The following is a 23,965-nucleotide window of genomic DNA, read 5'->3' as shown; positions in this document are numbered from 1 at the left end:
CATGCTGGGGACTTGGAGCTGGTGTTCTGCCTTCACCCCCTCTTCAGGTCTGGGAATGAGTGCTTGGATGATCAGGATCAGGTGGGCACCTGGTGGTGAACTGTGGTGAGGCAAGTTGATGGCTCTGGGCTTACAGCACTGTGGTAAATTCTGGGGGTCTTTCAGTGGGAGGCTTTACCTACACACATCCAGAACCCAAGCACATCCCAGCACAGATTTTGCAGTCCCCTGAGGTCATCTGTCTGCCATGAATCAGGTGGGGGTAGAGGGACATAAGGCAGGGTCAGGCATGCGGAGAGATTCATTTTGCACTGGTTCCCACCAGTAGTGTAGAAAGCCCTTCTGTGACACATTCAGAGTTATTGGGGGAAGGAATTCAACTTCTAAGAGCTATCAGCAGGCATGAGGAGTGTTCTCAGAGACATCAGGGGATGCTGAAAACCCAGATGGGATCAGGAAGCCACACACTGGTGCACATATAAGGTGGTGGTGCCCCACATTTTGGAATGTGTGTCTGGTCACTGTGCTTGTGTGAGTTTCAATGGAGAAGCTTTAACCCACAGCTCTAGGACTTGGCCTGGAAGCACAGACTCTCCCACAACACCCTGCACATTCTCAATATGTTAGAATATATATTCTATATATGTAGTGAATTGTGAACAACCTGGGCATCATGGCTTATTTCATTCAGACTTCAGGGTCAGCCTGGTGCCCAACCCCACCCCACACTACAGAAAAGGTGTACTTGGTAAATGTTAAGGGTCAACATGGTGAAACCAAGATTTTCCCATAGATCACTCCAGATGGTATGTTTCAACTTGCTTCAAAGGACAGCACCAGGCTTCACTCAGAAGATCTTTACTTTTATTTGTTTTGCATTTGGGTTATTTTCATAATTCCTTTTGAAAAAAGAATTCTCCCACACCTGAAAATGAAAGGGGAGGGGGGGGGAAGAAAGAAAGACAGAAGGGAAAGAGCAAAGGAAGAAAGAAAGAAAAAGGAAGGAAAGGAGGAAGGAAAGAGGGGAGGAAGGAAGAAGGAGGGAGGAAGGAAAAGAAAGGAAAGGAAGGAAAGAAAGAGAGAAAGAGAGAGAAAGAAAGAAAGAGAAAGAGAAAGAAATGAAGAAAGGAAGGGGGAGGAGAGAGAGAGAGAGAAAGAGAAAGCAGTTGAAAACTACTGCCCCAGGGATGACTGAATTTGGACTTAGCTTGTCAGATGTAGGGCTGGCAAGTAGATGGGGTTGGTTTTTGTGAGAGAACAACTGTGGAAGTATTATCTAAGGTTTTCTACTAGGTTTTTCACTTTTCCTGTTTTAATATATTTATGCTATTTATACTTTTTTTTGTTATGAATAGAACATATTTGTGTATGATTGTTTTATTCTTAAGGCCAATCCATTCCTCTGTGTGTAAGTCTATTTTAAGCAGAACCTTTTGATTAGGATACGTCAGTTAAGGGGTTTTTGATTAGGTTACTTCAGTTAGGGCATGGCCCAGGATGGGTGTTAATCTTCTTACTGGAGCAAAGAAAAAGAGAGAAAGCCAAAAGCTGAAAGCAACAAAACTAGGAAGAGGAGGGAGAGACCAGCAGATGCTGCCATGTAACTTGCCATGTGACAGGAGCTCAGGATCACTGACAGCTGGTCTTTGGGGATAAAGTATCACCTGATGATCCCTTGATTTGGACATTCTCATGGCTTCAGAACTGTAAGCCTATACACTAATAAATCCCCATTTTAAAAGCCAACCCATCTAACGTGTCTGCATATCAGCAGCCTAGCAGACTAAACATGTGCATTAAATTTTTTCTGTATTTGGGGTTATTTCCTTGGGATAGTTTCCTAGAACTGAAATGGCTGAGTCAAATTATATGGATTAAGTCTCGAATATATATTGCCAAATTAGGTTAACCTATAATTCTTTATCTTTTACTGGAGAAGAAAACCTTAGTAGGTATAATGAGCTCAATTAAAAATCATATTTATAGAGAAGTTCCAGTTCATGATGGCAGACTGAACTTGTGAGATAAGAGATACTCCTTAAACTCACCAAAATGAAGAGGTTGGGAGGGCAGCCATCACATTTTTACTAATTTATGGAAGATGGGAGCAGATGGAAAGATATTGTTAGTTGAAGCAATGGTGAGGAAGCGGCAGCCTGAAGTATGTGTAGAGGTGGCTGGGATCCTGCAGAGAAGGAAACATCCTGGCTCCTGATGAGTTCTGGGCTTGGAGAGAGTAGGAATTTCTGAGGTAAGAGGTGGGAATGATGTCCACCTTGAGAGTCAAGGAGAGCCAGATGAAGGGGGTGTGTATGCTCTGTTCAGAGGCAATAGCTTTCACTATTCAACAGGTATTTATCGAGCACCTGTAATAGGCCAGGAAAGCATACACTGTGAACATGATCAGCAAAGGTCCAGAGCCTCATGGAATTCCTGTTTCAGTACAGTGTGACAGACAATTTTAAACAACAAATATGATAAGATATTTTCAGACAGTGATAGGTGTTACATATGGATTATAGAGTAAGGTAATAGAATGCAGAGATTGGTGGAAGAGGAAAACCTCACTATATGTAGCACAGTTGGTATGGGCCTCTTTGAGCAAATGGCATTGAGCTGAGACCTGAATAATGAAAAGTTTCAGCCATGTGAGGATTTGGGGGAAAGGAGGCTGGTGAAGGCTTTTAAGTGGAAAGGAACTTGGCAACCAGTGTGTGTAGAGTAGAGAGAAGAGAGTGAATGATGGGAGATGAGTCTGGTAAGAGGTAAGCAAAGACCAGATTAAATGAGAGGAACTTGAGGTTTTATTCTATCCAGAATGAAAGACCATTAAAGGGGAATGGATCACGTGACCTATAATTTAAAAGGATCATTCTGGCTGCTAGATGGAAAATTGATGATAGGGGAGCAGGAGTGGGGAGATGAGATGAAAAGCTACTGCCCTGGCCCAGGTGAGAAACAATGGTAGCTTTTCTTGGGGGAGAGCAATAGAAGTGGCATGAAGTGATCAGATTATGGCTGAACTCTGAAGGTATTGCCTGTAGGACTTGCTGATGGATTGAACGCATGGAAAGAAAGAGAGGAAGGACTTAAGGATGGCTCCAAAGTACTTAGCTTGAGCATCTGAGTAGGTGAGGATGTCAATAACTATTATGGGGAAGGCAGGAGAAGAGTGGGGTGAAAGAGAACAGCCAGTCTACAGAAGTGAAAGTAGTTCACTTCGTCCAGAATATAGAGTGAAAGTGGTGACCAAGCAAGAGCAGAAGCTGAGGGAGAAGCTGAGATCTTGAAGGGTCTGGTGAGCTGCACCAAGGAAAATGGACTTCTATGAGATGAGCTCAAGAGTAAATAAGATAATGCTGAGGGTGGGGATGCTGCTGAGGGTGGAAGATGATGCTGAGGATGGGGATGATCTAAGGATGGGGGATAATGCCAAGAGTGGAAGATGATCTAAGGATAGAGGATGATACTGAGGGTGAGGATGAAGCTGAGGGTAGATGATGATCTAAGGATGGGGGATGATCTAAGGGTGGGGGAAGATACTAAGAGTAGAGGATAATGCTGAGGATGGAGATGATGCTGAGGGTGTGGATGGTGATGAAGGTGGAGGGTGCTCTAAGGATGCAGAAGGATGCTGATGGTGGAGGGTGATCTAAGTATGGGGAATGATGCTGATGGTGGGGATGACACTAAGCGAGGGATGATACTTTGGGTGGAAGATGATGAGGATAGGGATAATGCTGAGGGTGGAGGATGATGTTGAGGGTGGGAATGATGCTGAGGGTAGAGGATTATGTAAGGAAGGGGATGATGCTGAGGTTGGGGGCAGTTCTACTACTCCCTGTTCACATTTTTCATGATATTAATGAGCAAATTAACTGGGAACTGGTTATTCCAAAAATAAACTATAGATTCAGCGTCTTTCTTTTGGCTTATAGCCTTTGGAGTTCCACTGTGTTTCCTGATTAGAATGAAATGAAATAAAATATTTGCAATTCTAATTTTTATACCACTTTTATCTAAATGTACAGAAGAAAGAACAAGGAATATCAACAAGATCAGAGGAGATGGAGGACTCACAAAGGGTAGGAAACAGTGTTCTTTTGTTCTTTTGTTTATTGGCTATTTGGAAAGACATGAATAAATCATAAGAAACCATACTGACTAGGGCAGGAAAATAGTTGGAACTTAATATTACAGGATACAGAATATAAATGGAATAAGAGTCAATATAAAGTGCTTAATCAGTGCAAGGAAGAGTGATTAGGAAAGGCTGCTAATCTCCTCTGAAATAGAAAACCATATATCTATGCTTGTTGGAATTGTGCCTAAAGCAAGAAACATAGGCTCCAAGTGAAATCTGAGAGTCTCTCTTCTCTAGTGAAGTTTGTGAACTTTGTAACAGATATTCCAATTCCCTAAAATTCTTCTTTGTTTTAGTTTCTTGATTATATTCCAAAGGATTGAGATTGCTGGAAATCTGACTTAGAATCTCAGAATTTTGGCACAGCTTTCTGCTTTCTCCTTTCTTGAAACTGTACTTCATCCTCAGACCTCTTTTTCTCTCTTCCTTTTTACATAAAGAAGGATGTTTTCCCTCTCACTGTAAATGAAACAGAAAAATCCAAGATTAAGAAAAAGAGAAGTCAGAGTTGAGTGTAGTGTGCAGAATGCATTCAAGAGAAGAGACATCTTTGTGGATACCTGAGAAAAGAGGACTATTTGAGGGAAAAGTGTTATAATCCTCCTCATACCAGGTATAGTAAACAGATCTTGATTAATCCCTTTAAAAATTAATCTCACTTGACTGAGGCCAATTGATCCTGAAGAACCCACATTTTGGTGGACTCAGAGACCAGCCAGTCTCTACATGGTTGCTCAGGCAGGGTCTGACCACTCCTGATTGGGTCAGTCTGTGTTTCTGATGAACCTGAGGAATGACAGGTCATTAGGCCCTTTGCACTCTCACCACCTTTACACACCTCTCTCCAGTCCTATGTGTATTATATGCTAAAATTTGACCGTCATTGTACATTATATTAACAGAGAGTTATATGGACGAGAGTTGAAGCAAATGTGTATTTAAGCCCAAGCGTTCAACTTTACTTGGCAAGGGGCACAAAGAGGTTCAGCCAACCAGGGCATTCTGCTAGTAGTTACTGTTTGCAGCCCTGGAATCCAGAGGGAGCTTCCTTCAGGTAAACTCAGGATATCCACACCTTGCCTGAATATGAGTGACCAGTGCTCAAAGGGATGCTTTTGTCGGATAACAGGTTGTTGCTCACCTAGAGAACCACCTGACTCTGTTGGATTTATTGAGAGAAAATATGTGGGTGTCCACTGTGGCACTGCCTTCGTAAGCAATTTTCAAGGGCAATTTGTTTTGTTGGTATTTTATTTTGTTTTTTAATGAAATGCTTTTTTCCTCCTCTGATTATATAAATTGCTGAGTGGGCAGTATTGTTCAGAGAGGAAATCTCTTATATTGTAGGTGAATGTTCTGGGGCTGTAAATAGAAATGAATGTATGAAGTCAGAGGATTCAGGGAATTCAATTTCAGAAGAAACTGAATGGTATTTACATTCCTGTGATGCCCAAATGCAAGAAGAGCCAAGAACAAAATTGGGGCCAAATGGAGCAGAGGACAACTGAAGCTCATCCCCTGCCCCATCCCTTCCCACAGCAATGACATTACAATGAAGAAAACACAACAAAGCATGCAATGGGCAAATGAATGGCAGCTGGAGGTGCAGCCACTTATGTTATATTCAGCTGCACCCAACAGGGAGTTCTGCAAATATATGTGGATGAATTTGTGCCTCAAAGGAGTGAGGTTGTAAGAAAAATAATTTGAGCATTAGGGTTTCCATGCTGGCCTGAGATTCAGAGTCCTTCTGGCCTGTAGTACCACCTGCCCACTCTGATCAGGTCACAGAATTACCTGTCCACTTGTCCTGCTTGGTGCCACTGCTAGGAAAGAGAGTGTAGGATCTAGACAGGTAGACACCCACTATTCTGGTGATTTTTAAAAAAGATTTATTTATTTATTTCTTCCCCTTTCCTCCATTGTCTCAGTGTCCATTCACTGTGTATTCTTCTGTGTCTGTTTGTATTCTCATTAGGTGGCTCCAGGAACCAATCCAGGGGCCTTCCAGAGTGAGAGAGAGGTGATAATTCTCTTGTGCCACCTCAGCTCCCTGGTTTTGCTAAGTCTTTTATTGTCTCTCCTCTGTGCCTCATTTTGTTGCATCATCTTGCTATGTCAGCTCTTCACGTTGGCCAGCACACCTGCACGGGTGGTACTCCTGTGGGGGACAGGACTCCGTGTGGGGTGGCACTCCACCTGGGCCAGCTCACTGTGCGGGCCAGCTTGCTTTCACCAGGAGGCCCTGGGCATCAAACCCTGGACCTCCTATATGGTAAGCAGGAGCCCAATTGCTTGAGCCACATCCGCTTCCCTGTATGTGATTTTTGAGTTGTGGATTGATGTTATAACCTCACCACCACACAATAATGCACCCCACTGGATCCTGGACATATTCAGGATGTGAAAATATATCAAGTTACATTGTTGTGATATGTATCTTTCTTTATGTGTTATACTTAAATAAAAGTTAAAATATGGATCAAAAAAGGTAACAAGCAATGAACAGACTCCACTGCTCTTAGTGTCTGGCCATAAGAAGAGGCTACAATGTGACGTGACTGGGATTAATGCTAATCCTACTGTAGGAGAGGGAGCCACCATTCTCCATGACCTCTTCTGCAGTTGACTGAGCCTTACAAAGTGTGGTCATTTGTATTTTCACTGTTCAAAGAAACACAAACACACACAAAAACAAATGGCATTTAAAGAAAAATTTCTTAATAATTCACATCATGAAGGACTGATTACCATGGGTATATGGGAGTTTCCTGTGTTCTGTATATGACTTTATTATGACCTAAAATTTCTTTGAAGACAAAATGAAAAAAAGTAAGACACTGGGGAAGAAATGGAAGAAAATGTCACTGTACACACAGGATGACAGATATTACTGTGATGAAAGGCAAAACATCAAAAAAATTTTTACTATTTCTCATTACTTTTTAATATTCTAATTTTAAATTTTATTTTAGTTTTAATTTTTCTAAATTATTATGTGTTTTATTTCTTATGTTTAAACCTATCATTATTATGTCATTTTCTTATTAATTGTATTTGGCAATATTCTTGACTTCATTTTTGGAGAAGTTTTGGATCACAGAAGGGTTACAACTGTGGCAGGGGAGAATCATTGGTGTGGGGTGTCAGTGATGGGGGATACATGGGAGGAAGTTCATCTGGACATATGTATAAGGTACATAAATGTGTTCAAATGTTCATGGGGCATTGTCACAGTGGCACATAATAACCAAAAGAATATTGAATTCCCATCCTGGGGAGGTCTTCCACATTCTCTAATGGAACAGCAATAATCCCCCAAGTGCACAGGCAATGACTAGTGAAGAAGGATGGTCCATTAATGGACCCTTGATATTGATGACTATATCAATATGAGCCTTTGCTCTTGAAATTGCAATTTACGAGCCTTTGCTCTTGAAATTGCAATTTAACTTTTCGGGTGTCTGAGAGTTACCTCCTGAGAACCTTCATGATACTCAGATGTGGCCTCCCTCTAAGCCAAACTCAGTATATAAAAGCATTACCTTCCCCATAGCATGGGACATGAGTCCTAGGGATGAGCCTCCCTCACACTGAGGGATGACTACCAAGCACGAACTAGCAAAGCAACTGGAATAAAATACCTTGAATAAAAGGGGGAAAAGGTAAAGACAAATAAGTTTATATGGCTAAGAAACTTCAAAATGAGTCAGTAGGTCATCAGAAGGCTTGCGCTTAAGCGTGTCTCAGCAGGATCTCATAGACTGCCAAAGTAGGTACTGCCCCAAATAGTGGGGCTTCTGAGGGCTCTGGAGACATCCAGGTCCTATGGTCATGGCAGATAGCTCCAAAGTTTGGTGCCTGGCTAGTGAGCCCTACTTTGGAATTTGTTCTCCCAAATGTGACTGAGTTGGACTCAGGTATGACTTCTCTACACATGCCTCATCTGTCTCTTCAATGTGAATCTATAGTTGGTGCTGGAGTTGTTAGGTATATATTCAAGAGACTTAAATCTTTGGGTAGTTCATGTGCCAGCTGGGCCCTAAGCCTCAGCGGAGTTGCAACACCTACTCTTCAGTTCATTGGACCCATTCCAGGACAACTAACAAGGAGGTAAGGATGGACAACCACCATACCAATGAACTGAGAGAGTCTACAACTGCAAGCAAGAGAGTCCCATCAGTCAGCCATATGGGATTGAGGTCTCCTCTCAATTAGAGGTGGAATGGGCATGACTATCCAAGAATCCTCAGGATTGGGGAATAAAATATGGACTAGCACGGATTTACTCATATTCTACTATAGACTTATTCTGATTCTAGCAATGGAAGAAATTATATCATTGTTGTGGAACCAGTGGCCACTGGAGGTGCTAAGGCAGAGAGAGGGAAAAAGAGGTGTAATATGAGGGCATTTTTAGGGACTTGGAATTGTCCTGAATGACATGACAATGACAGATACAGGCCATTATATATCCTGCCATAACCTACAGAATTGAGTGAGAGAGAGTGTAAGTGACAATGTAAGCTATGATCCATGCTTAGAGGCAATGCTCCAAATGTTCATGAATTGCAACACATTAATTAAAGAAGTTGTTAATGTGAGGAAGGGTGGGAGGTGTGGGTAGTGGGGCATGTGGGAATCCTTTATTTTTGTGTGTGTAACATTTTGTGTAAACTAAGTATCTTTTAAAAAATAAAATATATATGTTTAAAAAATAGTAAAACATCTGGAGTCTGAGAACAAAAAGCAACCTTAGCAGTATATGTAAAGACTTGCTGCTAAAAGTTATGTTCTGTTTATGTAAAGGCAGTGGCCACCAGAGCTTTTGAGGGGAGGGAGAGGGAAGAATAAGTATAACATGGGACATTTGGGGGACATTGGAATTGTCCTGCATGACATAGCAATGATGGACATAAGCCATTATACATTTTTTAAAAAACCATGAAATTGTGCAGGGCAGAGTGTGAACTATAGTATAAACGATAGTCCACTGTTAGTAGCAAGTCTTCAATATGTGTTCATCAATTGTAACAAATGTACCACTCTAATGAAGGCTGTTGTTACTTGGGGAAAGTATGGGAGGGGGAAGCAGTGGGGTCTATGGGAAACCCCCTATATTTTTTATGTAACGTTTATATAATCTAAAGTTTCTTTTTTAAAAAAATTATACTATTTGAAAATGTTTTAAAAATGTAAAAAAAGGACTGATTAAGAATTATTAGTATGCTTAAAAAAAAATGAGTCATCAATATATGTCATCCATTCACACAAAGTTATACCACGTCTGGCAAAGCTTAAGCATTAAGCAAGGGGCAGTGGATGTAGAGTCAAAAACAACCCAGCACTTTTCAGGAGTTGTGGGCTGGAAAGTTATGGGCTGAGAGGAATTAAATGATTGCCAGTGGAGTAGGAAAAGTGCAGAAGTAAGGGTCTGTACCATGTGGGTGTGAGGTGACATAAGATGAAGGGGACACTGACTTTATATCCCAAACCAGTACACACACAGCGAGAAGCCCTTACTGTGGGTAATACACTTTAGAATGTTTTACTCTATTGTATTTTTTAAATGGTCACAAACCACTCTCTTGATTTCACTATCACTGGCAGTATGAAAGACAGAAGTTTAGCTAAAGCTACCCAAAGGGGCTAGGGAAAACTTCCAAAAGGAAGTTTAGAGGGGTTGGGATAGGGATTTGAGGCAGAGGGGAAGAGCCTGGTACATGCTGGGAGCAATATATATCCATGAAGTTCAAGAATCAAGCGGATCCACAAGAAATGACAATGGTAAGTAGGGGAGGGCATGAACGGGTGGGGAGTATTCTCCACCAAAGCATCACTGCAGGGTCTTTCTCTCCTCACAATGGACCATCGTGGGCAATGCATATTGTAAAAACTAGGTAAACCTTATTTTTCAAGATACTTTGAAGAAAATGTTGTCTATGGCAATTAACTTGATCTAAGGCTAGATAAATTTGCATTTCAAAGAATTGTGTAGGTAATAAGAGTCATTGAGCTAAACTGCCTGGGCTGCCCTATTTGGATATTCTAACAATGATTTTGACACAAAAGACATCCAACAATCCAATTTCTGGCTTGGAGCTTTTAAAATGAATTTTGATTTTGGGGACACATATAATTTTTGAGAAGTTGAAACAGCAGTAAGAATGAGCAAGTGTTACTATTTCTGAAGAAGCTGATAAAGAAAAGGGAGGGTGTATATTAGGGAAAGGGGTGGCTACTGTCCTTCCAGATGCCCCTAGCCCCATTAATCCTGGTGCTTCTAGCCCATGACTTCTCTGTTCTTTATCTACCTAATTTGTTCCTCCAGAGAAGGAACATACAGCACATGCCTTTACGGAAAGGAAAGCTCTGAATCTTAGGAATTCTCTTCTCAAAAAAAAGATCCCAATAGAGGGTTATATTTTATGTTAAATTTCCCGTACTTTATCCTGGAGACAAATGGAACCCCTAGTGGTGTTCAAAGGGAGTGAAAGGATTAAATGTGCACTTCAGAACCATGGTTCAGAACCAACTCTGAAAGTTGGGTGGGAAAGGTCTGGAGGGAAACCTTGCCTTAGCAAGAAACCAGGGGCTTCATTGCAGTATTGCAAGAAATGGTGGTGGGGACAGATCCACAAGTACAGAATGAAGAGAAAGAGAGGAGGCTTGAAATGTTGATTTCCAAAAATTGTTTTCTACAAAAATTGCATCTAGAAGCTTCTCTGTAGTCTGTCTGATTACCCTATGTAGAGTTTCAGTATTGCTGATTTATTGGTTCATTCAGAAAAATCTTTATTGAAGGTCTATTACACAAGACAGTGTGGTGGACACTAAATAAATCCCAGAAATGAGTAGATTTTAAAAAGCCACAATGATATGAAGATGAGTGAAAAATATTCTTTTACTTCCATTTGTGTAAAGAAGGTCATATATGTATGAAATACACCTGTATAACATTGGAAATTTCTGGAAGAAACATTTAAAACACATTGCTGTTGTTACCTCTGGGGAGTAGGCCTGGGATGGAAGACTCACTCCTTATCTACATTTTAGGACTGTTTGATTTTCTTTTTTTACTATATGCATGTCTTATTTTAATAATATTTAATTAACACGTTTCAATCCCTAATGCATCACATAATCAAGAGTCCTCATATTTTCTGAATGTAACATTTAAAAGAAAGAAGAACAAAAATCAGAAAAAAAAGAGTATATAAATGTCTTCATATTTTTCTCTTTAAAGCAAAAAAATAGAACTTTTTACTTAAAGAAAGTAATCAACCATGGGCATTCTAAACAAAAATAACAAAATAGTGGGGGAAATACACCAAATGTAAGATATGGGCTATAGTTAGTAATATTTCGAAATAGTAATATTTCGACAATGCTCTTTCATAGTATGTAACAAATGTTTCACAACAATGCAAGGTGTTGGTGGTGGGTGATATATGGGAGCCCTGTGTGATGTTATGCTTGTTTGTTTTATAAGTTCACAACTTTTACTATATACTTATTGTTTATGTATGTTCATGTATAAATGATATACTTAAATAAAATTTTATTTTAGAAAAATGACAAAAGAGAATTGTCAGAGATATTAGAAGAGCTACAGGGAAAGGATGACAGGAACTGCAACTTGGTATTGTGAGAGACAGACCAAAAGAAAACATATCTGGGCTCCAGAGACCATCACAACTGCTAATCTAAACCCAAGTGGTATAGATGGCATTGATGATTTAGGATTCTAGGACAGTAGGCCCAAGGGGACTGGGGAATAAAACTCACCCCTGCACAGGTGCAGAACCTGAAGTCCAGGGAAAGAAAGCAAGGTGCCCAAGAGTGCCCAGTGACTTAGGGGCAGAGCTGTGCTAGAACACCGGGATGTGACTTCTCATCCTGGAGTGTGCTCTAACAAATTTGGGTGGAGGCGGCAGGAGCTGGGAAGGAGGACCATCCCTGCAGGGAATGTCCCCTCCACACAGTTGAGAGGGAGCCTGTATGGGTCGGAGGCTGGGCCAGTCTCTTGCCTCTTCCTTTTGGAGAGAAGGACACACTGGATCAGCCTACAACTGAGTTGAACTCCACAGGGTAGAAAGGGAAGAGCAAGTTTAGGATGCCTCCTGTCACTCAGCTTGTGAGATCCCTACCATCACTCTACCAATCCTCAACTAGTTGCTTTCACTCTCACATGACCTGATGAGTTTAACCAGAGAACCAATGACATTCTCAATGAGACATATTGGTTGGATGAGGCTGCAGTCCTGGGAAATGATCATGTTTGTTACTCAAATGTCCCTAAGACCTCTATTCTATGGGATATCCCTTTTATTTAAATTTAAATATGATTGCTTGTATCCTCTTCAAGATGTCCAAAGACGCAGGATCATCAGTCATTTCACATTCCTCCTCCCACTTGATTCTCAGTATTCAACTTGCCCTCTGGCCTTCTGGTTCCACTGGCCTCTCTCTGCCCTTCTTCACCTCAAGAAATAAATATCACCATTTCACCTTCATTGCCTCAGAGCACTATGAGGCAAGGTTGCTGTTTATTTAGATGCCACTCGTGACTTGTAGAGAAGGTGTGACATTTAGAATTTCAAATGGAATGCCAGATATCTCTGTTTCTACCAATTGACAGGTCATCCCTCACAGGAGGAATTTGCACTAGCTCAGTTCTCTCCTTAGATCCTGGCTTCCCCTCCCCACCCCCCCACTCTATGTTTCTTAGACCTCTGCCCCAAGTCTGTCTTTTAAATCCCAATTCTCTTCTCTAGTCACTAAGAGGCTGACAGTAGCAAATACCAAAAGTCATTACTTTATTATACAGAATAATTCAGCTCACTTTTTGTCTCACTCCTTACCTGCCTAGTATAGTCCTGGATACCTCACAACTACCTTTTAATATTTTTTCTAAATTATTTTTAATTTTTTTTTATTAGAGAACTTGTAGGTTTATAGAAAAACCAAGCATAGAATACAGAGTTGCCATACACCACCCTATTATTAACACTTTGCATTAGTGTGGTACATTTGTTACACCTGATAAAAGTACATTTATATAATTTTATTATTAACTATAGGCCATGGTTTAAATTAGGGTTCACTGTGTTGTTCAGTCCTACATTGTTGTTGCTTTTTTTTAAATTTTCATTCTCATAATGTATATGCAACCTAAATTTTTGCCTTTTAACCACATTCAAATATATAATTCAGTGCTCTCAATTATATTCCCAATATTGTGCTACTGTCACCATCATCCATTACCAACATTTTTCCATCACTCCAAATGGAAAATATCAACTTCCTATTCCCTAAACCCACTCTGGCCCCTGGTAACCTATGATCTAATTTCTGACTTTATGAATTTGTGTATTCTATTCATATCAGTGATTTTTGAATGTTTTTTTCATGCAGAGGAGAGATCCACCTGTAAGATGAAAATTGACCATCTTGGAATACAGAAAGAAGTGTGGCAATCATTGGTGAACTGGACATAGGAACTGAGAAGCTTAAACAGGCCTCCACTTCCCAGAGCACGACATTCAGTGGGAAAGCTCTGAGAGCACTGAGGAAGGCTCTCTTTCCTGAGAGGATTGAGAAGGCAGAGCCCAAGCCACAGAAAGCCTCACTTTATGTTGGGCAAGATGTTCTAGAAATGGAAATCTCTAAAAGTGAATTCTTTTTTTTTTTTTTAGCAAAATTTGTTTTCTTTTTTTTTAAGATACATAGAATCATGCAAAATGTTACATTAAAAAATATAAGAGGTTCCCATATACCCCACTCCCCACTCACCCCCCACTCCTCCCACATCGACAACCTCTTTCATCATTGTGACACATTCATTATATTTGGTGAATAAATTTTGGAGCGCTGTTAAACTGCATTGATTATAGTTTACATTGTAGTTTACACTCTCCCCAGGTCCATTTAGTGGGTTATGGCAGGATATATAGCATCTGTCCCTGCAATATCATTCAAGATTCTTAATTTAGGCCCAGCCTGCCTCTGGGCTATCTCTGTTCCTCCAACTGTAGCCCAGAGTATACTTGATCAACATCCCCTGTGGTGATTTGAAACTCTAAGTACCCCAGAAAAACATTCCTATGGGTATAGACCCATTGTAACTAAGATCTTCTGATGAGGCTACTTCAGTTAAGGGGTGACCCAGCTACTTCAGCATAGATCTTTTTTGTTGTTGTTGTTAGTGAATTTGGAAGGTTGCTTTATTAGGGAAATTAAATTTTTACAAGACATTTTCAGCAGTTTGCTTGTAGACAATATATTATGTTCAGCAATTATGGAAGTGACCTTCTAGAGAAGATGGCTGTGCAGTTAATCCTCTACTGGAGTCCATTTTGAGAGACTGAAATTCTTACAGCAAGACAGAAAGCCTTGGAAGCAAGAAAACCCAGAAGAGAAGGAAGAAACCAGCAGATGTCTCCATGTGCTTTGCCATGTCGCAGAGGAGTCAAGGATTGCCACCAGCTGGTGTTCAGGAAGAAAGCATCACATTGATGATAGCTTGATTTGGACATTTTTCTTGATCTTAAAACTGTAAGCTAATAAATCCCCATTGTTTAAGCCATGGTATCTGCTTTAAGCAGCTTAGAAAACTAAAACACATACACACACACATGCACACACCCAGACCTCTGTAGCTTCTGTGCGCTCAAAGGGATCAGGGATGAGTCTGAGAATATAGGAGATGAGAGGGAGATTGGTAATGGAGTATTTCTGAGTAGAAAGCCCTGTCTTTCAGTCCAGAGGGGAGATAAGAAAGGGAGCCAGGGACACTTGGTTCTGAAAGGATGTTGTGACCCCCTCCCCACCCCCCAACCCCCCGCAGCTTTGTAATTAACCTTTCTGTAGCTTGACTTCCTTGAACACTACAGTAGGAAAAGCAGCAGATGTGTATTGATACAACATGTGAGTTGGAGGTAATTCTGCAGGATGTCCATCAACAAGAAAACTTTGTCTTTTTTATATTCTCCTTGTTTTCTTTCAAATAACAGAAAACATCAAGAGATGCATTGGGCAGATGATCTCTTCCTAGCACTTAGCAAAATACTGAGCAGTATTCTGATGCCCAACAGATTCCTTGTTTTTGCAGTTGGTTCAAGGATGTGACTTCACAGGAAGAATCAGAGCTTTATCTCTTTTCTCTTCACTAAATTATTGGGGCTACCAAGGAGGGTTGGAAGTTACCTGGTTCATTCCCTTGCCTCCATGCCACCTACCACTGTACCATCCTGGCCTCATCCTAGCGCCCCCCTAATTTCTTCCTGTGGACAGTTGTGACAAAGAGAAATTGTCTCCAAACACCTTCAAGTACTACTCCTAGTAAAAATCACTTGCTTATGTACCACCAACATATATATATATTTATATATTTAAATGTAATATATTATATATATGTATATATAGTATTCTTTACATTGTAATGGGTCGTCTCTTGCACAACCTCTGGGATATGTTCCCCCACTTTTATGACCATGTAGAGGATGACCACAGCAAGTGAGGCAAGCAGGATTTCTAGAGGACTAGAGGCAGAGGCAGAACCATAGAGTACAGGGTGATTTGTATGGATGGGTGTAAACTCAGCCATAGGTGAGGCCACAGGGGTAAGTGCAGTGCAAAAGATCCGCAAAGATTTGGAGAGAGGGATTCTTCTATTTGCAGCACCTCAGACTAACGGAATCCATGTTGGAATGGGGACGAGGCAAGATGCCTGCCTTAAAATAAGACTGCTTATTGGTCTGCCTAAGATGTGGAGGGTCTGGTCAACATCCCCAGAAGCTCTACGTAGTTGTGTTTCATACTTGTAGGCAAGTCACTGGTTTCCTACTAAAACACTTGAAAAGTATCAGTTGCTCCTGAATTGTCAATTAATCAAAATATATTAATTAAATGGTTCCCATATGTTCCCCCAGACCTCTCCATTGGCCCTCAGTTCTAATTGCCTGCTGGAAATCTGCATCTGGTCTCCAGGACCTTTGGGTGCAATACATACACAACAGAATTCACCGTTGTCCTCTGCAACACGTTCTCCCTCAGTCCCGAGTGTAGTCAGTGCTAATACTGTTCACGACATTTTCCAAGCCAGAAACCTAGGAGTTATTCTGCAGCCCCTGTCTTCTCCTTTGACTTCAATAAGTCCTGCTTATTCATATTTTAAATTGTTTATTCCTGTCCTTGCACCTCTGGTCACCTAATGGTCACTTTCATACTTCAGACCTTCAGTGTTTCCCTCTCTCTACTTGATTATGGTAATAACCATCTCTTTAGTCTCTAATAAGGTCTCCTTTCAGCCTATTCTCCTTGTTCCTGTGGGAATTCATGGCAGAGGCCTGACACCCACATGCTCAAGATCATTTTAACACCCTCCTGAATGTAGAGGATGAGTTTAAACTCTTTAGCTTAGTACCCAAAACCTCCCTATGGAGAAACTATAGTAGCCACTATAGACTGGCAACCCAAACAGTCTTCCCAACTCCCTGTTTTCTTACATTATTTTTCTACAGAGCTTGGAAAACTTAAAGCTTGCTTTTTCTACACAATTTCCAGTCAAGAGTGGCCATATGACCTTCCTCTGGCCAAGATGATATAAATGAAACTCTACTGAGAAAGGCTTTCACTCCAAATGAAAAAGCCCTAAAAGAAGAGAAGATTTTTCTCTTATGCCTTCTTCTTACCTGAAAAATAAATGTGATGTCTGGGAATGCAGGAGCCATCTTGTGACCAGTAGGGGGAGAGCCCCATTTCAAGGATGGTGGAGGAGAAAGGTAAGAAACGAGACTGGATCCCTGATTGCTTTGTCGAACAGCCATATTGGTCCTGGATAAGCCAACTCTGTGTTATATGAGGCAAAGAAGTACTTAATTGTTAAGCCACTCTTAGTTGTATTTTCCCTTGCTTGCAGCTAGCTGCATTCCCAAATGATACTAGAACATTATAGTTATTCATTAAATAACTTTCAGTAAAGTTCCTTTTCCCTTCTGCATCTTGCTTTCTTAGGAATTTTCTAGAGTTTTTGGGGAAGATAATCATAAGCTTCTTAAGTTCATTAGAGTTCATAAGAAGAAGGCAACTGCATGAAAGAAAGTTCTTTGTAGGTAAAATGATTTCCCTTTGAGACTCTTGTGTCTGACACTTGACAAGGGCTCAATAAATGCTTGTGGATGCAAAATCTCAAGTTGTTTTCTTCTGTCTATTGGCAGAAGCCTTGAAAAGCACAGCTTTGTTCAGACATCTTTCCTTCATGAACCCACCAAGACCACCCCAATAGAGTAACTGGGACTTGTCCTTACCAGCTCAGGGTCCCCTGTCCTTCAGCTGCATGCCTTCCAGCTACCTGTGCTGGAGACACTGCTGCAACTTCCTTCCTCCCCTTGGGTTTCCTGGCCCACCATCACTCACTCAGCTGCCCTCTATTAGCCTTCCTCCTGTGCCCCCCCCCCATCTAATCAGTCACTAAAGCCTGGTTGATTCTCCCTCCTAAATGTCCCTTGGATCTGTCCAGTTCCTGGCAATCTCACTGCCACTACCTTAGTTTAGGTCTTTGCTGTGTCTCACCTAAAATTTTCAGCTACCTTCTTTCCCCTCTCTATGCATCTGGCTCTCACTTATCTATCATCCAGTTCTGCAACCTTAAATTAGGCAGCCTATAGGTCAATTATGTTCTGGAGATAAACTTTGATCTATGAAGTTGCCTGCACAGTGCTTTAAATATTTTTTAAAATTATTGCTGACCTTTAAATACAGGAATTGATCACATAAACATTCAGATTTCCAGGTTCTTTTGAAAAAATCAGGGGGTCTGGCAATATAGGACCCATCTTTCTTAACATATTAGCAATGGAGTGGAGAAGCAGCTGCCCCTGTGGGAGGACACAGTCTCCAATGCCCCATGGGCTGACTTCCTCTTGTTGTCTCTTATACAAATCTGTTTTGTTGTTTTGTTTTGTTTTGGGTTTTATTAGAGAAAATGTGGGTTTGCAGGAGAATCATACATAAAATATAGGATTCCATACACCACCCTATATACCACAACTTCCATTTGTCTGATACATTTACTACAATTGATGAAAGCAGATTTTACAACTATATTATTAACTATAGACCATATAGTTATTAACTTATGGTGCACTGTTTGTGCTGTGCAGTTCCAAGAGTTTTTCTTTATTTTTATTCCAATATCATATATACAACTTAACATTTCCCCTTTTAACCACTTAGAGATATATATTTCAGTGTTGATAATTACATGTACAATATTGTGCTACCATCAACACCATCTAGTACCAAACATTTCCATTGTCCCAAATAGAAACTCTGTCCATATTAACCCTTAAGCCACTATTCCTTATTCTCATCTAGACCCCTATAGTCTATATTCTAGATTCTGATTCTATGAGTTTCCATTTCATATTAATGAGTTCATACAATATTTGGCACTTTATGTCTGGCTTATTTCACTCAATATGATGTCTTCAAGTTTCATCCATGTTGTCACATGCATCAGAACTTCATTCCATTTTACAGCTGAATAATTTCCATTGTATATGTATGACACGTTTTATTTATCCATTCACTGGTTGATGAACATGTGGGTTACTTCCATCTTTTGACAAATGTGAATAATGTCACTGTGAACATCACCATGAAAATATCTGTTTAAGTCCAGATTATTTTTCAAGTAAACTTTATTTCAACTTCAAAAAATAAAATAACAGTCAAAAAGCAGTTTAACAAATTTTGGAAGCATTACTCTAACAAATTCTGTCCAGGCACATTTACCCCATTTAATCCTAAAAACATGATTACAATTTTGAGGGGTGTTTAAGTAGAAGTGGGTTTGCCAGGTCAAATGGTAATTCTATTCTTAACTTTCTGATGAGCTGCCAAACTCTTTTCCAATGGCTGTACCATTTTACATTCCCACAAGCAATGGATGAGTGGTATTATGTCTCCACATACTCTCCAACACTTGCAATAATCATTTATCAAGAGTATCCATTCTTGTGGATATGAAAAGGTATCTCATGTGGTTTATTATTTATTTATTTAATTTTTTCTTTATTTTCTTTTAAATATTACATTAAAAAAATATGAGGTTCCCATATACTCCCCACCCCACCCATACCACCCCTCCCACATAAACAAGCTCTTCCATTATTGTGGCACATCCACTGCACCTAGCAAATACATTCTGGAGAACCACTGCAGCATATGGATAGTGGTCCATATTGTAGTCCACACTCTCCCCCAGTCCGCCCAGTGGGCCACGACAGGACCACACAACATCCAGCATCCATCCCTGCAGCACCACCTAGGACAACTCCAAATCTTGAAAATGCCCGCAAACCATATCTCTTCTTCCCTCTCCCGACCATCAGCAGCCACCGTGGCCACCCTCTCCACATCACTACTATAGTTTCTTCCCTTACTAATCACAATAGTGCCCCAGCAGAACACCAGTAAGTCCACTCTAATCCATACTCTATTCCTCCATCTTGTGGACCTGGGATGACTATGTCCAGTCCCCCTCTACATCAAGAGGGGGTTTAGATTCCACATGGATGATGTACGCAGTTCTCCTGCTTGCAGCTGTAGGCACTCTTGGATCCCTGGTGTGGTGGTTGACCCTCTTCACCACCCTGTCATCTGGCCAAGGTAAGACCAAAAAACCAGAGGGTAGGAGCTGCAAGTCTGCTGAGGTCCAGGACCTGGCCATCACATGGACAGTTCAGAGATTCAGGTCTCCTGAGTATACACTAACCCAAATGCCAACAACAGTCTCAGTGGGGGAGAGTCTCAACACAGAAGAGGCATGTGTAGAAAGGTTATATCTGAGTCCAACTCCATCACACTCAGGAACACAAATGCCAAAGTAGGGCCAACTGACATGGCCCTGAACTCCAGAGCCATCTGCCTTGACCATAGAACCTGTGGGTTGCTGCAGCCCTCAGGAGAACCAGCACCTAGGTTTCCATGTACCTTGGCTTTCTCTGGTACCCTGCTGAGGCATGCATAAGCATCACCTCCTAATTACCTCCAGACTCTTTTTTGGGGACTCTTAGCCATATATACTCACTTGCCCTTTCCATTTCCCCCTTTTTATCCAAAAGCAGTTTTGAACACCTGATATTACACGTAGGCTGAGATATTCTGCCGGTCTGAGTTGACCTCTTTGTTCATGGTCGTTTTGTAGTTACATCATCAGCTGGTGCTTGGTAGTAATCCCTTAGTGCCAGGGAGGCTCATCTCCAGGAGTCATGTCCCATGCTGGGGGGAAGGCAATGCATCTATATGCTGAGTTTGGCTTAGAGAGTGGCCACATTTGAGCAACATGGAGGCTCTCAGGAGGTAACTCTTAGGCACCCCACAGATATAGGCCTAGTTCATATTTCAGGCACACAGGCTCATAATCAGAGCCATCAGTATCAAGGACTCATTGTTGGACCATCCATCTTTATTGGTCTTTGCCATTGCACTTGGGGGATTGTTGTTGTTCCACTGGGGAATGTGATAGAGCTACCTTGGTCAGGAGCACTCTCTCATCTGTCATTTCCAACTGAAACCACTATGAAAATATCCAAACCTTTCTTTTTTTTTTTTTTAATTGATTTTGTAAAAATATTACATTAAAAAAATATGAGGTCCCATTCAACCCTACCACCGCCACCCCACCACTCCCCCCCAGCATCCCTCACTCCCATCATCATGACACATCCATTGCACCTGGTAAGTACATCTCTGGACATCTCTGCACCCCATGGTCAATGCCAAACCTTTCTATGTATCCTGTATACATGCCCTTGAGAACTCCCAACCGTGTGCAGCCCACCAATGACACCCCACACAAGTGCTTCTCCCCCGCCATAGCTGAAACTCTCTGTAGCCCAAAACTTCTCCAAAAAGGAAGCCCAATATATTGCCAGGTTCTCTTAATAGAAAAATGGAATATAGTGATAGGATTAAAGGTTAGATATAGAATACATAGAAATTTAGAAAAATTCAATAAAGGAAAAATAAATTGGGGTATCAAAGAAATGAAAAAATGAAAAAGCTTTGGTTTGGACATTTTGCCTTTTATCACTGCTACAGGTGTTACCCTGTATGTACAGTGGCAAGGCAATTTCTTCCATTTCTTCCTCAGGTCAACCTCCTTTCTTTCTTTTCTGTTTTTCCTGATTATTAAATTTCTCTTGACATAAGTTTTAGGTCACAGTAATTCACATATAAAAAATATGATACTCCCACATATCCAACATCAAACTCTTTGTCCCTTCCCCAACTGTAGGGTGGCACCGTGTGGGAGCGCGGCGACAGCAAGGGTTGGCTCGTCTCCAGGCGCCGGTGCAAGTCGGACCCGGGTGGCGGGAATGGGCGTTAAGGCCCTCCGCTTGGGGTTCGGGCGTACTGCCCGCCCCTCTGCCCAGCTGCACCCGCTTCCCCCCCCCCCCCCCCCCCGTGGCCTAACCCCGCCTCTCCCCCGAGGGCCACCGCCGCGCCATGACAGCCCTGCCTCGCTGCCACTGAGAACCCTGGCTACCCCGTCTTCTGCCCGCAACCAGTGATGCACCCCTGCACGAACCTATCAGCCGTCTGCCACCCCCAGCCACGCCCCCTGCCCCTCCCCCGTCTTCGCCCTATATTAACCGTTGTACTTCCTGAATAAATCGGACTTGCGCACAGATCCTGGTCTCCTCGGTAGTCTTCTTCCTACCACGCGTCCTCCGCACCTTGCCGGCCCCGGAGCGCCTTCTCGGAAGGCCCCTCCATGTGTTGCAGCCCTCCGCCCGAGTCCACACCGCCCCTGCAGCGGCCCTCCGGGTGAGCCCACACTGCGACACCCAACAGTGACCTTTTTACATGTTCATATTATATTTGCTGCAACTAATGTACAGATATTGAAATGATAGCTTTCAAACATGGTTCCATTTGGGTTTACATTATGGTTTATATTTTAGACTATACAATTTTCTAAATTTTTAGTTATCTTATGTTTTACATTATGGTTTACATTTTAGCCTATAGGCTTTTATACATTTGTGGTGTAATTTAACATGACCTATATCCATCATGATCTTCTGGAACACTTCCACTGCCCCACAGTTACTCTGATTCCATGTATTCAGCACCTCTTCCCCCTCCCCACAGGGCCCACCATGACAATCAAACTTCATTACTTGAGGAACCATATTCAGAGACACTTGAAAAAATGTTGAGGGCTTGACATACTTGACTGCCCTAACCCATTGGGAGCGACCGATTCTCTCAAGAGATACAGTTCCCTCTGTTTGAGAACATCAGTCCTCCCCAGGATGTGGGTATGCCTTCACTCTCATTGTATGGGTCTCCACCCAATTATATAATCCACTATGACAAAATGAGCACTCACACACTCCCCAGAAGATTGCCCTGTGTCAGATGCTCCACCCTTAAGCATCCCAAACAGGCAAACTTCCATATTACATTCTTTAAAGAGTTTCTCTGCACCACAATTTCGACCACATACCTGACAATCTCCAAAGATAAAATGTTCCCCTTACCCTCTCCCCAATTTCTTGGGCAATCTGATGGCTCCTCCCATCCCTATCACCCTAAAGCCCACACAACCCCACCTTAAGTTATTCCTATGCCCCCATTTTATTCCTTCCCTGTATAAATACTTACCTCCAGCTTATCATAGATTTCACCCAAGTAGCTGTCAGCTCACAACCTTCCTCTACCCTCCAACGACCTTAAAGTTTATCATCCAGTCTCTAGCTCTCTGAGACAGCTTGGTTTACTTATTTCATATCAGAGAGGTCATGTACTATTTGTCCTTCAGTGCCTGGGTTGCTTCACTCAACATAAGGTTCTCAAGATTCATCCGTGTTATCACATGTATTTGTACTGTATTTGTTCGTATAGCTGAGTAGTATTCTATTGTATGTATATACCACATTTTATCTATCTATTCATCTATTGATGGGCATTTGGGTTGATTCCAACTTTTGGGAATAGTGAATAGTGCTGCTATGAACATTTCTATGCATATATCAGTTTGTGTCCGTGTTTTCAGATCTCCTCATTGTTGTTTTGATTTGCATTTCCCTAATAGCTAGGGATTTTGAGCATTTTTTTCATGTGCTTTTTAGCCATTTTTTTCTGTCTTTTTATCAACCAGGTCTACTATCTGTTTGATTTCAGATGTACTGTCTTCCACATCACTTAATCTCTTCTCTGCCTCTTCATGTCTGCTGTTATTTGCTGAGAGTGTATTTTTGATTTCTTGAATTGTGCTGTTCATCATGATCATATCTGTTATATTTTTTGTATGAATGCAATTTATTCTGTATTCTCTCCAATTGTTTTCTTCATATTCTTAATCTCTTCCTTCACATCATCAAATTGGTCCTTAATATGTGTTTTGAGATCTTTAATTACTTGTTCGATGTTTTCTCCTATTCCTGGTTTTTAGTTTGTTCATTGGATTGGCCATGTTTTCCTGTTTATTGGTTTGGTTTGTAGTTTTTTGTTGCTGTCTGGTCATCATTTTATCTTGACAGGTTTAGTCAGTTGCTTAGCTTCTTTGTCTAGTTTGGAGTTTAATTAGTTGTTTTCGTGTGCGTGTTAAGTCTTCTCTTTGTCACTTTATTCTTCTTATTCTATTTCCTTGTTGTTGGCTAAGTTCACTTGAAGGACAATATTAGGTCCAGAGAAAGCAAAAGGAGTAAGAAAAGAAAATGAATAATAGTAGTATTGGTAGTAAATATTAACAGAGGAACCATGTGAGATATAGGAGAATGGATATTAGACTCATGTAAGGTA

General features: G+C 41.2%; 1 long non-coding RNA gene across 1 annotated transcript in view; it reads left to right on the top strand.

The window, feature by feature from the left end:
- Positions 1-14,728, top strand: part of LOC139437598 (uncharacterized) — an 89,739-nt gene extending 75,011 nt beyond the window's left edge. Inside the window, exon 2 of the long non-coding RNA XR_011647428.1 lies at positions 13,562-14,728. This is a non-coding gene — a long non-coding RNA (uncharacterized lncRNA). The remainder of the gene's footprint in view (positions 1-13,561) is intronic.
- The last annotated feature ends 9,237 nt before the right edge of the window (positions 14,729-23,965 follow it).

The sequence above is a fragment of the Dasypus novemcinctus genome, chromosome 25, assembly GCF_030445035.2.
Source record: "Dasypus novemcinctus isolate mDasNov1 chromosome 25, mDasNov1.1.hap2, whole genome shotgun sequence".
In the NCBI taxonomy this organism is placed as follows: domain Eukaryota; kingdom Metazoa; phylum Chordata; class Mammalia; order Cingulata; family Dasypodidae; genus Dasypus; species Dasypus novemcinctus.
This window is presented reverse-complemented; position numbering and strand designations above follow the sequence as displayed.